The 14,806-nt window shown below is 43.6% G+C and overlaps 1 protein-coding gene across 8 annotated transcripts in view; it reads left to right on the top strand.

The window, feature by feature from the left end:
• The window catches only part of QKI (QKI, KH domain containing RNA binding), a 134,716-nt gene that overhangs the window by 107,624 nt on the left and 12,286 nt on the right, over positions 1–14,806 (top strand). The window lies entirely within an intron of this gene.

The following is a 14,806-nucleotide window of genomic DNA, read 5'->3' as shown; positions in this document are numbered from 1 at the left end:
CCTAGCTTTGTTAATTACTGAAAGAGTCTAAAGATCTCCATTCATTCATTGTAAAAATGCACACACTAGTGTGTTCTCCTTGATCTCACTGAAATGGCAAACTAATTTGGTATACGCACACTCATTCCCAAGTGTATATCCGTGTATAAATAGCTTACACAACCTACATGGCCAGGGTTTGGCATCATTAAGAGATTTCACTTGTTTTTTATATAATGGCAACTTTGGTGAGACTTGAGCTGGATGATCAATATACAGATTCATGGAGACAAATTTAGTGTATATATGCATTTTAGGGTTGGCGAGTTGTGCATTTCAGGTTATTAAAAGATGATAAATACAGTAGGATTATATAAATCGTGGTCAGGGTCTGTCACTTTCCTTATTTGTAAAATTGAGTTATTATTGCTTACTTGCCTTAGAAGTCCTTGGGAAGGTCATAATTATTTATGTGGAAGTACAGGACACATGTTTCATCTTTTCTCCTCTTGTACATGGACTGGTTGCCTCAAGTACATCATTGACCATATCAATGACCACCTCAGCTCCTGGTCACAGATGCACCACACCAAAAGAAAGCAATTCTGTTCCCTTCCCACAAAAACCCTCATTGGTAATCCCAATTTCAGTATAGGCTTTTGTTTACAGTGGCATAATAAGCAAAAATTATGAAACTATTAATGTTACTAAAACATAACATTGTTTGTAAGTTGCACCTCCCTCCCCCACACACATACAGATTCCTTCTTCACTTACTATGGGTATGCACCACCATCTCAGCTATTAGGTAACATCCCTCTTTCAATTCTCATCTCTATGAGTTTGAAAATCATATTGCTATTATTTGTAGTCATTAGCTCAGACCTTATGGATATGTATTCTGTGATGTTTTCTAATCTCCAGAGAACCTATAAACACTAGAAGTGGAAGTAGGGGAATATTGTGCTGGACTCTGTTGACTGAGAAAGGAGAGGTGAGGATACTGGCCTGAGTCTCCCCTTCCTTGCTGTAATTGTTCCTCCCTTTCAGTAGGAACAAGGTCAAGGTTTCTGTTGAGGAGATAGAATACTCATCTGTAAAGACTAAATGAGTAGCACTGACCTGTCTTAGAGAAATTAAGTGGTTTCAGGCCCGGAAGTTTATGTGGTCTCATAATTCAAAATGGGCCTGGACACACAAGATGCCACCAGTCCCAAGAGAATTCCTAAGTGTTCATTTCAGGCTTTTTTACTTTATGGTGGGTATAATTGTTTCTTTTCTCTTTATATTTATTTATAGACTAGGGGCCCGGTGCACGAAATTCGTGCACTGGGTGTGTGGGGGGCGGGGGGAGTGTCCCTCAGCCCAGCCTGCCCCCTCTCACATACTGGGAGCCCTCAGGCGTTGACCCCCATCACCCTCCAATCGCAGGATCGGCCCCTTGCCCAGGCCTGACGCCTCTGACAGAGGCGTCAGGCCTGGGCAGGGGACCCTCATTTCCCCCCATCACTGGTTCTGCCCCCAGACCCCTCCGATTGCTGGCTCTGCCCCTTGCCCAGGCCTGATGCCTCAGCCACAGGCGTAGACCCCCATCACCCTCTGATCACCTGATCGGCCCCTTGCCCAGGCCTGACGCCTCCGCCAGAGGTGTCAGGCTTGGACAGGGGACCCCCATCTCCCCTCCGATCACTGGCTCTGGCCCCCGCCCAGGCCTGAGGCCTCTGGCCCAGGAATCATGCCTGGGCAGGGGACCCCCATCTCCCTCTGATCGCTTTTTCCACCCCCCGCCCAAGCCTGACGCCTCTGACCCAGGCTTCAGGCCTGGGCAAGGGGACCATCATATCCCCCCAATCCCCGGCTCCGCCCCCCACCCAGGCCTGATGCCTCGGCCAGAGGAGTTGACCCTCATCACCCTCCGATCACCAATCACCAGATCGGCCCCTTGACCAGGCCTGAGGCCTCCGGCAGAGGTGTCAGGCCTGGGCAGGGGACCCCCAGTTCCCCGCGGTTGCAGGCTCCGCCCCTGCCCAGGCCTAACGCCTCTGGCCTAGGCGTCCAGCCCGGGCAGCGGGGACCAGCAGCTGCAGCGGCCCTGCGATTGTGGGCTCCGCTTTAGGCCCAGGCAAGGGACCCCTAGCTCCCGGGACTGCCAGCTTCGACCGTGCCCAGCTCCCATCGCTGGCTCCACCCCTACTTCCTGCTATCACTGGGCAAGGCGGCAAAGGCGCCTGATTCTCCGATCATGGCTGGGGGGCAGGGCAAAGGCGGCCCCAGGGCCGCCTTTGCCCTGCCCCCTAGCTCTTAGCTCCCCCCTGAGTTTGCGATCACTGTCAGTGGCAGGGGGCTTCTTCCTGCTTTCCCTTTCGCCTCCCTGCATTGTGCCTACATATGCAAATTAACCGCCATCTTGTTGGCAGTTAACTGCCAATCTTAGTTGGCAGTTTATTTGCATATAGCCCTGATTAGCCAATGAAAAGGGTATCGTCGTACGCCAATTACCATTTTTCTCTTTTATTAGTGTAGATGTTTGAGGACTTGAACATGAGTCAGTTTTAAATATATAGCTGATCTTTATGAAAGCATTTATATACATAGAGTTTAGTAATATTAAACTAAGTGATGATCTAGTAGATTCTGACAAATTTCCACCTGGAGATTTTGAAATTTAAAGTTGTTGCCAGTTATTTCAAAAAATATTATGAAAATTGAAGACATGTATTAAAACAAAAGTAATTTTAATCCACTTATTTAAAAACTGCAGATGTCATCAGAATTTGATAGAGTAGTAGAGAGAAGAGGAGAATTACAAAATACTTTTTTAGGTTTGCTTTTTATATTTCTCAAACATTCTTTTCTGTCTAAATGCCATATGCATTTGACTCAGTTCAATATGTTTTGATTATAACCTGAAAATAGATAAAAAGTAAGACAGGAAGAGAGAGAATGACTCACAGGATTGTTAATGAACTGGTAGCTCTGCATTTAGTTCTTGACCAAGTTATCAATAATTAAAATTTGTGGTATTATTGGCTTCCTTTTCATTTTATTGGGAAAGAAGGCAAGGTATTAAAAGATACAAAAGACCTCTAGCTATGATGCTTCTCCTTGATAGCGCTGTATTGTGAGAGACCATCTCTGTCATGGAGAGAGGTGTTGGTGCTGTTTGCTGCATGCACAGCCATTTTAATCTGAATGGGGATCTGTCTAGGGACCCAGAGTACAGTAATTAGCAGTCTCTTCAGAGTGTCAGAGCAGAATTACCATTGTAATGGTTTAGCTGCAGGGTAAAAGGATTGCATGTGGGTTTGCCAGTCTGCCAAACTAAATGAGTTGCCATGAGAATTTTCAAATGTGAGAGGCGTTTACTTAAAGCAATTTGGCAGGTTTGAATAAACTCATAAATTACAGGTTCGAAAGGAACCAGTCCCGCTTTCTCTCCTAGAAGAAGGGCAGTATAGCAGGCCAGTCCATGCCTCCATGCAGACAATTTGCTTATGAAGGCTTGTCTCCTCACTAAATGTAGTACTGTAAACACATCTAAGGAAAGGTATGTTGTTCCAAATCCCTGAGGGAAGAAGATACAACTCTACATGTAATATTTCCTTCCTAAATTATATAGTCTTCAAATGATGCTAGTAAAGTGATTATTTTGTTTTAATAAACATTCATGTGATATTAACTTTACTTTTACTCAGTGCTTGCAATCTATGTCTTTACACTTGTCATATTTGTGTCACAAAGTAAGATGAACATTTATAGTTTTTTTTGGAAAACAAATAGGACACTGAAGCGCATGAACTGGATTATACAGGTTGCGTGCAAGTTCTTTGAGAGAAAGCTGGGAAGCCCCGGGTCAGTGATGACTTTCCAGTGAGTAAAGGCGCCTTGGTGCCCGAGGGGATGCCCAGCACTTTCGCTTGCATAACCTCACAGGCCTCAAGACAGTAGTGATCCTCACATTCCTTGATTAGTGGTTTATAGCTGACCTCCAGAAAAAGACTGAAATTTAAGTACTTAAAACTTTAAGACTATAAAATATTCTCTCATCCTATCTAATAAAAGAGAAACATGGTAATTAGCGTATGACTGCTACCCTTCCCATTGGCTAATCAGGGCGATATGCAAATTAACTGCCAGCCAAGATGGCGGCCGGCAGCCAGGCAGCTGGAAGCGAACATGAGGCTTGCTTGCTTCAGTGACGGACGACTCCAACGTTCCCCCGCCTGCCTTGCCGGCCTCTGAGCTTGCAGTTTGAAATGTAACAAATATAGAAGCTAAACAAAACCCCAGAAACCTGCTTTCAGTCGGCCGGGATCTCAGAGCTGGAGTTATACATTATTTCAATTATAGAACCCAAACAAACCAGATACCTGCTTTCAGCAGCAGAGGCCTCGGAGCTGGAGCCAGACCTAAAGCTGGCCCAGAATAAAAAAAAAGAAGAAGAAAAAAAGGAGCAGTTGGGAGCTTCAGTCACCTGCCAGCCTGAAAACAGCCCTCAGCCCCCTCACCCAGACTGGCCAGGCACCCCAGTGGGGACCCCCACCCTAAAGGGTGTGTCACCAGCTGGAGACAGCCATCATCCCCTCATCCAGGCTGGCCAGGCACCCCAGTGGGGGACCCCCACCCTGATCCAGGACACACTTCAGGGCAAACCAGCCAGCTCCACCCATGCACCAGGCCTCTATCCTATATAGTAAAAGGGTAAAATGCCTCCCAGCACCAGGATCAGCGGAGCCGCGAGGCCTCCCGGCACCGGGATCAGCGTGACAGGGCAGCGCCCAAACCCCCTGATCGCCCTGTGGCTCTGTGTGTGACAGGGGGCGGGGCCACAACCTCCCTATCCGCCCTGCTCTGTTTGTGACAGGGGAAGGTGCCCCAACCTCCTGATCAGCCCTGCTCTGTGCCTGATATGGGGGAGCTCCCCAACCCCCTGATCGCCCTGCGGCTCTGTGTGTGACAGGGTGCAGCGCCCCAACCCCCCCCCCCAATGGGCCCTGCTCTGTGTGTGACAGGGTAGAGCCATAACCTCCCCATCGGCCCTGCCCTGAGTGTGAGAGTGGCAGCGCCCCAACCCTCCCCCCCCCCGCCGCCCCGCCCCCCCCACATACACACACACACACGGGCCCTGCTCTGTGTGTGACAGGGTAGAGCCATAACCTCCCCATCAGCCCTGCCCTGAGTGTGACAGTGGCGGTGCCCCAACCCCCTATCGGCCCTGCTCTGTGGGTGATAGAGGGCGGCGCCCCAACCCCCTGATCCACCCTGCTCTGTGTGTGACAGGGGGCAGTACCCCAACCACCTGATGGGCCCTACTCTGTGAGTGACAGGGGGGAGCTCCTCGACCCCCTGATGGGCCCTGCTCTGTGCGTGACGGGGGAGCTCCCCAACCCCCTGATGGGCCCTGCTCTATGCGTGACAGGGGGGAGCTCCCCAACCCCCTGATCAGTGCGTGACATGGTAAGGAGCCCCAACCCCCCTGATGGGCCCTACTCTGTGAGAGACAAGGGGTAGCTCCCCAACCCCCTGATGGGCCCTGCTCTGTGCGTGACAGGGGGGAGCTCCCCAACCCCCTGATCGACCCTGCTCTGTGCGTGACAGGGGAGCTCCCCAACCCCCCTGATCGACCCTGCTCTGTGCGTGACAGGGGAGCTCCCCAACCCCCCTGATGGGCCCTGCTCTGTGCGTGACAGGGGGCAGCACCCCAACCTCCTGATTGGCCCTGCTCTGTGTGTGACAGGGGTTGGCACCGCAACCTCCCCATCGACCCTGCCTTGCGTGTGACAGGGGGCGGTGCCCCAACCCCCCAATCGGCCCTACCCTGAGCGTGACTGAGGGTGGCATTGCAACCTCCCAATCCGCCCTGCTCTGTGCATGACAGGGGGCGGCGCCCCAACTCCCCAATCGGCCCTACTCTGAGCCCGACCAGGGGCTGCACCTAGGGATTGGGCCTGCCCTCTGCCACCCAGGAGCAGGCCTAAGCCAGCAGGTCGTTATCTCCTGAGGGGTCCCAGACTGCGAGAGGGCACAGGCCGGGCTGAGGGATGCCTCCTCCCCCCCCCCCCCCCGCGAGTCCACAAATTTTTGTGCACCGGGCCTCTAGTATTAAGTAAAATAAGGTCTTTGGGGAAGTCCATTAACACTTTCAAGCCACTAGGTTACAGTTTCATAAGGAAAGTAATAATTTGGTTGTTGCTAATTTTTGTGGCCTAAAAATGTAGATGTACTTTTCATTTTTGAAAGATGCATCTACATTTCTAGGCCATAAGGAGATGCAGGTATGCAGAATGATTGTATTCAGAGGAGAAGGTATACAATATTCTTAGAAGTACAGTAAATATAGCATTTATACGTTAATCTTTACTCCTTAAAGTATAATTACACATCAGAATAGTCTGATTAAAATCCTATAGTAAATTAATAAAACAACACAATGACAGATAAGATTTTCTGAAATATTTAAATTTGGAATACAAAGACCATCATAGAAGTCCTTCTCAGAAATCCAGAACTCCTGGAATCAAAACGGCATATGTGTTGTATACGATGTGTTAGGTACTCTGCTAGGAATGAGTGAATGTTCACGGCCCTAGGAAACATGATGAGAGAAAAAGACATGTTCAGAAATTGGCATGTGCTGATTAATTTTTTCTTGCAAAGAAGGACAATGCTAAAACTTAACCTGATTCTAAATCAATAACTTTTTATACTCCAGTCCATTTTGTGGCTTGTTGTTTATTCTGCATTAGGGCAGCCACAGGAGCATTGTTTCAACTAGAATTTTCACAAATAATTAAAAGTACTCTCCCTTAGACATCAGTTCATGTGGATATGCGAAGAAGTTTGACAGGCGTAGTTTTTAAGACTTAATCACTGCCATAGCAAAACCTCGTACATCCTGAGAGCGGTGTGAGCTCTGCACTTCCTGTCCAGCCATACTGCTGTCTGGCAGTGAGTCAGCTTTTCCCCAAACTTGGAGCTTCAGTTTGATGAAGCTCCTCGGTGATGGTAATAAAATGCGCCTTGTCTAGGGTCATTGATTAAACTCTCACAAATATGGACTCGGTGTAAGAAACATCCTCCTTTTGATTCTTCTTAAGGATTCATTGAGGAGTAGCTTCTCCAAACAAAATTTTGTTGAGGTTGACATTTTAGATAGCCTGCAACTATAAAAAACAGGAGTGGGGGTGAGGGGAGTTCCGGGCATAGAATGATAGGGCTCTATATTGGTTTCCGTGGCAGTAGGTTTGCAGTTCACATAGGCAGTCCTTCTATTTTAATCTTGTATTCCATGCCTCCCTTAGGATTTGTATGTTGAATTTATCATAATGAATGTTTCTATCCCTTAAGTCAGTGGTTCTCAACCTCGGCTGCACATTAGAATCACCTGGGAATCATTTTAAAATCCTGATTTCTGGGCCTCATCCTCCGGAAATTCTGTTTCTTTGTTACTAATGTTGTGGCCCCACCCCATAACAAACAGAATTTCCAGAGGATGAGGCCCAGAAATCAGGATTTTAAAAAGATTCCCAGGTGATTCTAATGTGCAGCCGAGGTTGTGAACCACTGCTTAAGTAAATATGCTCCTCACTGGCCAGAATAATGCATTTTTGTTTTTAATATATTATTATTAAATGTATGATACTACACACAGATACTCTAAAATTAATTTTAAATATAAATTCATCAAAGAATTAAAATGATTTAACAGGAAAAAAATGAGTGATTTCTCATTGTATTTTCTTTAGTACAGTTATTTTCATACATCCCTTTAATTTGTTTGCATGTCCTTCTCATGGTTGGTAAGTAGCATCATGTTCCTTACATACAGGCAAAGCATTTGTCATCCATTCACTTTGTATTAATGAACATTGAAATGGAATTGGTAAAAATTAAATAAACCATATGCCCCTTATTTTATTTAATTTGCTTGTAATCTTAACCCTTATATTTAATTTTTCTTGACAATATTTCAAGTGTTGTGATATTTATTAGTAAAATTATTCATACACTACCATTGTGAAATTTTAATAGTATATTAACAATTCAGATGAGCATTCAGTATTACATTAAGATTGTTTCAGATAAACTTACTTGGTAGCTTATTTTATGACTTGATTTTCTTCTGTGTTTTGGGTAACTAAATACTGAAAATTCAACTTCAAAAGCGACACTTATTTATAATAGACTCCTCCTTTGTGAGAATTACTCTGAATCCAGTATTGCAGAATTATGTAAGTGTACGTGTGTGGAGGGGTTTTGTGTGTGTGTGTGTGTGTGTGTGTGTGTGTGTGTGTGTGTTTAATTCTCTCAACCCCTAATGCTTTTGTGGGAGAAACATTTAATCTTTAATATATATTTCAATTATAAAATGTAAATTGAAATGTTTTTAAAGTTCTGCCTTTAACATAGCATCAGTTTTTATTTTGTTAACCTGCTTTATAGAATACTAGATCTCTGAGCAAGCCAACAGATTTATGAATTAGCTTACTTTGTGATATTAATTTATTTTATGAATTCACCTGTGAATGATGGCAGTATACTCTTTTTAAATAAAATACTTTGTTTACTGAATTTGGATTCTATGGAATTATAACACACTCATGGAGGTTTTTTATAAAAGACTCATTTAATGACTGCCAAGCAACTCACTTCACAAATTTCTATTGAGAAGCTGCTATTGAGTAGCCTAGAAACCAAGACTTCAGTGCATAGAAAGACCTAGACTTAATAATATCAATGAGTTTAGGACAAAATTAATGAGTTTGCTAATTACTTATTTGATCACTTGATGCTCGCTCTTCAGAAATGTTATGCTCTCTCACTGAAGGTAGTACTTTTCTAGAGTGATCATCTCTCCAATTTGTTCTTCTTGGGCACTCATCCATAACTGTATCTCTAGAGACCAATGCCATTGTGGTCATTCTTCAGTGCGCTTCTAATCTTGAGCTCCAGGTCACCAATCCATTCAGTACCTCCCCTTGGATGGCTTATATCCATCTTAGACATAACATTTTCAAAACTACCTTTGCCCTTATCCAGTGATTCCTCCATTGTTTTCTTCAGGTGAATGGCATTAGTTGCCTGGGAGTCATACAGTGTTCATTTTACCTTCTGGTTTTCCCCTGCCCCACTCCTTACTGTCTAGTCTGTCCACACGTTCTCTCTGGTTCTGCCTGTTAGTAGCATATCACTCTGTCTTTTTAGTCTTCAGTGTTGGACTAGAGCCAGGGAGTGCTCTGGTCTAGTGATAGCCAGAGCTTTCTTTTTAATGCTAGGAGTGCCCTCCCACTGCGGGGTCAGGCTTTCGCTGGTGCTCTTTCACGCCTGGCCACAGTGCAGACTGGTTAGCAGGACGTCCTAGCCCATCTTCATCTCATGTGTGCCTCCCTTTCCAGCTGTTCCGTGTAACCCCCTTACCTACCGCACTCTCCTCATCTGAAATAATTTGCAGTTTCAGCACACTCCTCGTTTATTTGGTGTATTATAGTGACTTCTGGAATGGACGTGGAGGAAGTTGATAGTAGATTTCACATTAGAAGCTAAGTTTCAGCAAAAACTGTAAAAAGATTAGTCTTAGTACTCCAGTGGTTTTAAAGCCACTTAAGACTTCCAGTGAAAGATCAACAAATAGAAACGTATTGCCTAAAAACGTTACACATTTTTTGATCAAGTTTCTTAAATGGGTGCATATTAATATGCAATAGAAGTAGTCTTCATTTTGTTATTCATAACCTCTTAAAACAGTGGTTCTCAACCTGTGGGTCGCGACCCTTTGGGGGGTCAAACGACCCTTTCACAGGGGTTGCCTAAGGCCATCGGAAAACACATATATAATTACATATTGTTTTTGTGATTAATCACTATGCTTTAATTATGTTCAATTTGTAACAATGAAAATACATCCTGCATATCAGATACTTACATTACGATTCATAACAGTAGCAACATTACAGTTATGAAGTAACAACGAAAATAATTTTATGGTTGGGGGTCACCACAGCATGAGGAACTGTATTAAAGGGCCGTGGCATTAGGAAGTTGAGAACCACTGTCTTAAAGGAAGCGTTCTATTTTTTTTTTTAATATATTTTACTGATTTTTTACAGAGAGGAAGGGAGAGGGATAGAGAGTTAGAAACATCGACGAGAGGGAAACATCAATCAGCTGCCTCGTGCACACTCCCTATTGGGGATGTGCCCACAACCAAGGTACATGCCCTTGACCAGAATCAAACCTGGGACCCTTGAGTCCGCAGGCTGATGCTCTATCCACTGAGCCAAACCAGTTAGGGCTCTATTCTTTTTTTAATCCAACACAGTACTGTGTTATTTAAAGCACCTATTTAAATTTATTGACCAGTAGTTAATTGTGTTACCAGGAACCTAATAGTGTAGTTTTATATGATTTGTTCTCCACCAAATGGAGAGATGTGCTCCTTCTAATATGCAATCAGAACTTTGGTCCTGAAAGTGTTTTCATGGGAAGTTAGAGTTCAGTAAACAAAGATTTTTGAAAGCGCTCTAAAACTAATACTACAAAACCAATATATAACAGGAGAGATCCAGATAACACTGGAACCAGAGCGATAATCTTTGTTCTCACCATTAGCTAATTGTTTCTTAAATATTCATACCAAATATTTAAAGCACCAACCACCTTAATTAAAAAGCTGCTTCCCTGTGGAAGATCAGTCAGATTTAACCACCAGTATAGTAGCTAGCCATTGTGTATGTTGTTCTCTCATTCATTGCTTCCTGATTTCATTTTTTATCATGAAAACTCATCTGTTAAGAAAGATACCAGTGACTGTATATTGATGGCAGTGGTAAGAATTGTGCCGCCCCTCATAATAATTAGAACTAAGGCACTAGAGTCTACTGAAGCAAAGAAATACTGCTGGAGTTGAAACACCAAGTCCATCGGTGACTCTTAGAGTGGCTCGCGATTGGAGGCACTCGCCAGTAAAAACGTCTCTGACCATTCTGCGGTGTTCCTAAATGAAAGAGATGTGTCACGGCAATTTCTAAGGCAGACTTCTATTACATGAATTCCATTTTTATAGATTGGAAGTATTTCAGTATAAAAGTCTGTCACTGGAAATATAACATATTTAAGAGTATACTAATTTTTATATGTATGATTTTTTCCATGATAAGAAAAATTAAACAAGTGCAGGTAATGTTTAAAAACTATGTATGGTACATACATATGTATTCATACACATATTACACCTACATATATATGTATATTATACACACACACACACAAACAGTAGCGCTTAAAGCTGAGTCCAAACACAAGCGATATTAGTACTCTCTAATCTTTTCTGTGGGCTTACTAGGCTAGCTTGTCAGATGAGTCCACCAGTCCAAAAGTGACCAATTATACCATGTGCATAGCCTCTTTAGTGAATTGAACTAGCATATTTTAATACAATTTTAGCGGACAGTTTTCATAAAAAAGACAAAGTGGGGAAATCACAGCTCTTAAAAGGTCTGAGAAAGGTCCAATTTTAGCCTTCATGCAAGGAACTCAGTGGCATTTTCTCATTCAGTTAGCAGTTACTTTGCTTAGATTAAATTTTTAAAAATAAAGTTATTGAAGGGTCAATAAAGTTAATACCTGCACTTTTGTGTAGCCATGCGCATTGGAAAAGCCTGTTCAGAACACAGTTTAATAGTGTGTGCATCTTCTGGAATAAAGTAGAGTATGAATAAATCAGTTACTCTTCTTGATATCAAAAGAAGTAATCCTCAATCAGAAAAGCAATTTGTAACAGCAGTGTTGTTGAAGGCAGAAGGTTAATGTTAAGCAGTAGGGGACTGTTAACTCTGTCTCCCTGAAATTCTCTCAGGATATCAATTACATATGTTGTCCCTGTACTGTCTTGATTTTACCTTTTCAAATACAGTTGTCCCCACTTATGCACAGTTTCGGTCAATCGTGATCTAGAAATATTAAATGGAAATTCCCAGAAATAAGCAATTCATAAGATTTAAATTGCACACTGTTCTGAGTAGTGTGATATTCTTGTGTTGGCCTCCACTGTCCCACCAGGCACATGAATCAAGTGCGGCTAAACCAAGCCTGGCTCCCTGGCTCTCCTTGGATAGCGTAAGCGTAATGGAAAGCACTCAGTGCTTTGTTAACACAGTGGCTCAGGCAACTTAAGAAACCAGCAGGCTTTCTTGCCTGAGATTATATTTGAAAAAGAGGTGGCATACACCTTCCACAGTGTCAGGGAGGTGTCTACTGTAAGTTTCATTGAGAAAACCAGGACAAGAGAGTTAAAACAATCCCATGAGTCTGAAAGGGAGTCTGTAATGAGACACAGCATTATGCTCTGAGCACACAGTGGTGGGAGTGGTGGGGCACCAGAGTGAAGCTCTTCTGGAGTGAGCCACCAGGGTCAGGTTCGAGCTTTGCCAACTAAATTCTGTGTCTGCTAGGAGGTGCCATGTAGCCTGCCATCGTGTGATACAATCCAGTGAACACACCGTAGTAGTTCGTAATCTATACGTCTCAGTGGCCTCTAGTGACGTCATTGGGCACATCCCTTGGCACCGCCTGGTGAGAGCTGTGCTGCTTTGGTTTCCATTCTCCGCTCAGAGGGTCTCTGCTGACGTCACTACATCTTAGTTTCCTGATCCTGCAAATGGCGCACATGCATTGCACACCCCTGGTGGGCACACGTGTCTTCCATCATTTTGTCTTCACCTTTCTCCCTTGTTGGACACTGCGTCCCGCTAATGAGCACAGGAACTTGGTGATCCAAAATAAGCCGAGGCAAACACGTGTTCGGGCGCCTCTTCTCTACGCGGTTCTGTGAGGCACGATGTCCCATCATCACTTATTCCACCTTTAGTTCTTAATTTGCTGACATTTTCAAACAGGTACTGCTTTCTCACTGTGGAAGGTGACCTTAGTATGGCTATTGCTTTTCTTCTGACTTATATAAAGTATAATGTATATACTTTTACTGGTAATCACTCTACTATGTAGAGAGATTTCAATTTGAATTACATGATTAGCTTTAATTTTTGGTATTACAAGTTTACAATGAGCAAGTAAAAGGAGTCTTATTATAATAGATTTCCCATTCTTCCCTTCCAGTAATAGTGCTCACTTCTTTTTATCTTTAACAATTAATTGCTGCACTTTCAAAGACATCATGGTGCTTTCTGTCCTTCCATCTGTACAAGTTCATAGGAACCAAGGAACAGTAACTTCACACGCATGCAAGGTCTTCTCCGTTTTCTGTTAACACATTGTATGCGGGAAACGTGTTTACACGTTCTACCAGTGTAGTAGAGCGCGGGACGCGTATTAATACGTTTTTTATAGACTAGCAGTAGAATGCGGGTAACGTATAAATACGTAAACTAAAGTTATCATAATTTTACTGAATGTTGCCATTTGCGCAAAAAATTAGCAAAAATGGCCTGCGCCACCTGTTAGCGTGCGATAAAAACTACCCGCAAACAATGTGTTAAGTGGGCTTTTGCAAAGGTGGCCGCGGCACATTAAACATCTTAGGGCAGGGGTGGGCAAACTTTTTGACTCGAGGGCCACAATGGGTTCTTAAACTGGACCGGAGGGCCGGAACAAAAGCATGGATGGAGTGTTTGTGTGAACTAATATAAATTCAAAGTAAACATCATTACATAAAAGGGCATGGTCTTTTTTTTTTTTTTTTTTTTTTTTTAGTTTTATTCATTTCAAACTGGCCGAATCCGGCCCACGGGCCGTAGTTTGCCCACGGCTGTCTTAGGGCAAAGGTGGCCGCGGCACATTAAACATCTTAGGATGTTTATACTCATCTTTTCCTTTAATCTCTTTGTGTTTTGTTTACTCCAAATTATAGACCAGTTCTCTTTACTAAAAAAGTACAGCACCCCATTTTCTGCTGTAGTGCTTGGGGCAACGAGTTTGTATCATTTACAATTGCTGTAGTAAAGGGGGCTGTCCTCCCAGTCCCACTCCTGTCAGAACAGTGCACAATCGGATGCTTTTAAATATTGACCCTGAGCATTAGGTAATGCGTAGAGACTATGAACACCGGAGTTCCCTTCTTACCTCCACTGTCAGGGTGGGCTTAGTAGGTGGACTTCATCTACTTCTTTATTTTGCTGTGATAACGTTTATCCTGTAATATTTCCACACTTGAGATTAGAGAACAAAATTAAAGATTTCTCATACCAATCATTTAAAATAGAAAGCTCCAGCAAATCACCTGGCACTTGGGAGTGAGTGGGGAGATGGGCGATGGGGAGTGAATAGTAGTCTCTGTTCTCCGGGGGCTTCTTTGTTGATTATGATGCACAACACACGATAATTCAAGGCAGGAGCCATGTAGCGGGGGGACGGCTTTGAGAAGGTAGCATTTGTGTGGCAGTTTGCCGGGGTCAGTAGGGTTTGGGCAGTAGTGGATAGAGTGCAGAGGAACATTCAAGATGGAGGCATATGCATACAGATGAGGAGAGTAGTGATTTGGTTTGATTTATAACAAGATGTGCTTTTTAAAATAGTAAGATTAGTGAGTTAACTTGAGAACATAGTTTGGGGCCAGATCATAGGTAGCTTAAATGGTTTATACTTGTAGATAGTAAGAAACCCTGAAAGGTTTTGAGACATAAAATTGTTAAGCATTAAGATGAAAGTTGCATTTCGGGCAATTAATCTGGCCATTGTGTATAGATTGATGGTGAACAGACATCATTAACATAATTTTGTAGTAGGGTGACATCAGTAACAGGGAGGCATGGGGTGAATCCAAGGTAAATAGGATAGCTAACCATTTTGATAATCAGATGGTCCTGGGTTATAC

Source organism: Myotis daubentonii, chromosome 6, assembly GCF_963259705.1.
Source record: "Myotis daubentonii chromosome 6, mMyoDau2.1, whole genome shotgun sequence".
Lineage (NCBI taxonomy): Eukaryota > Metazoa > Chordata > Mammalia > Chiroptera > Vespertilionidae > Myotis > Myotis daubentonii.
This window is presented reverse-complemented; position numbering and strand designations above follow the sequence as displayed.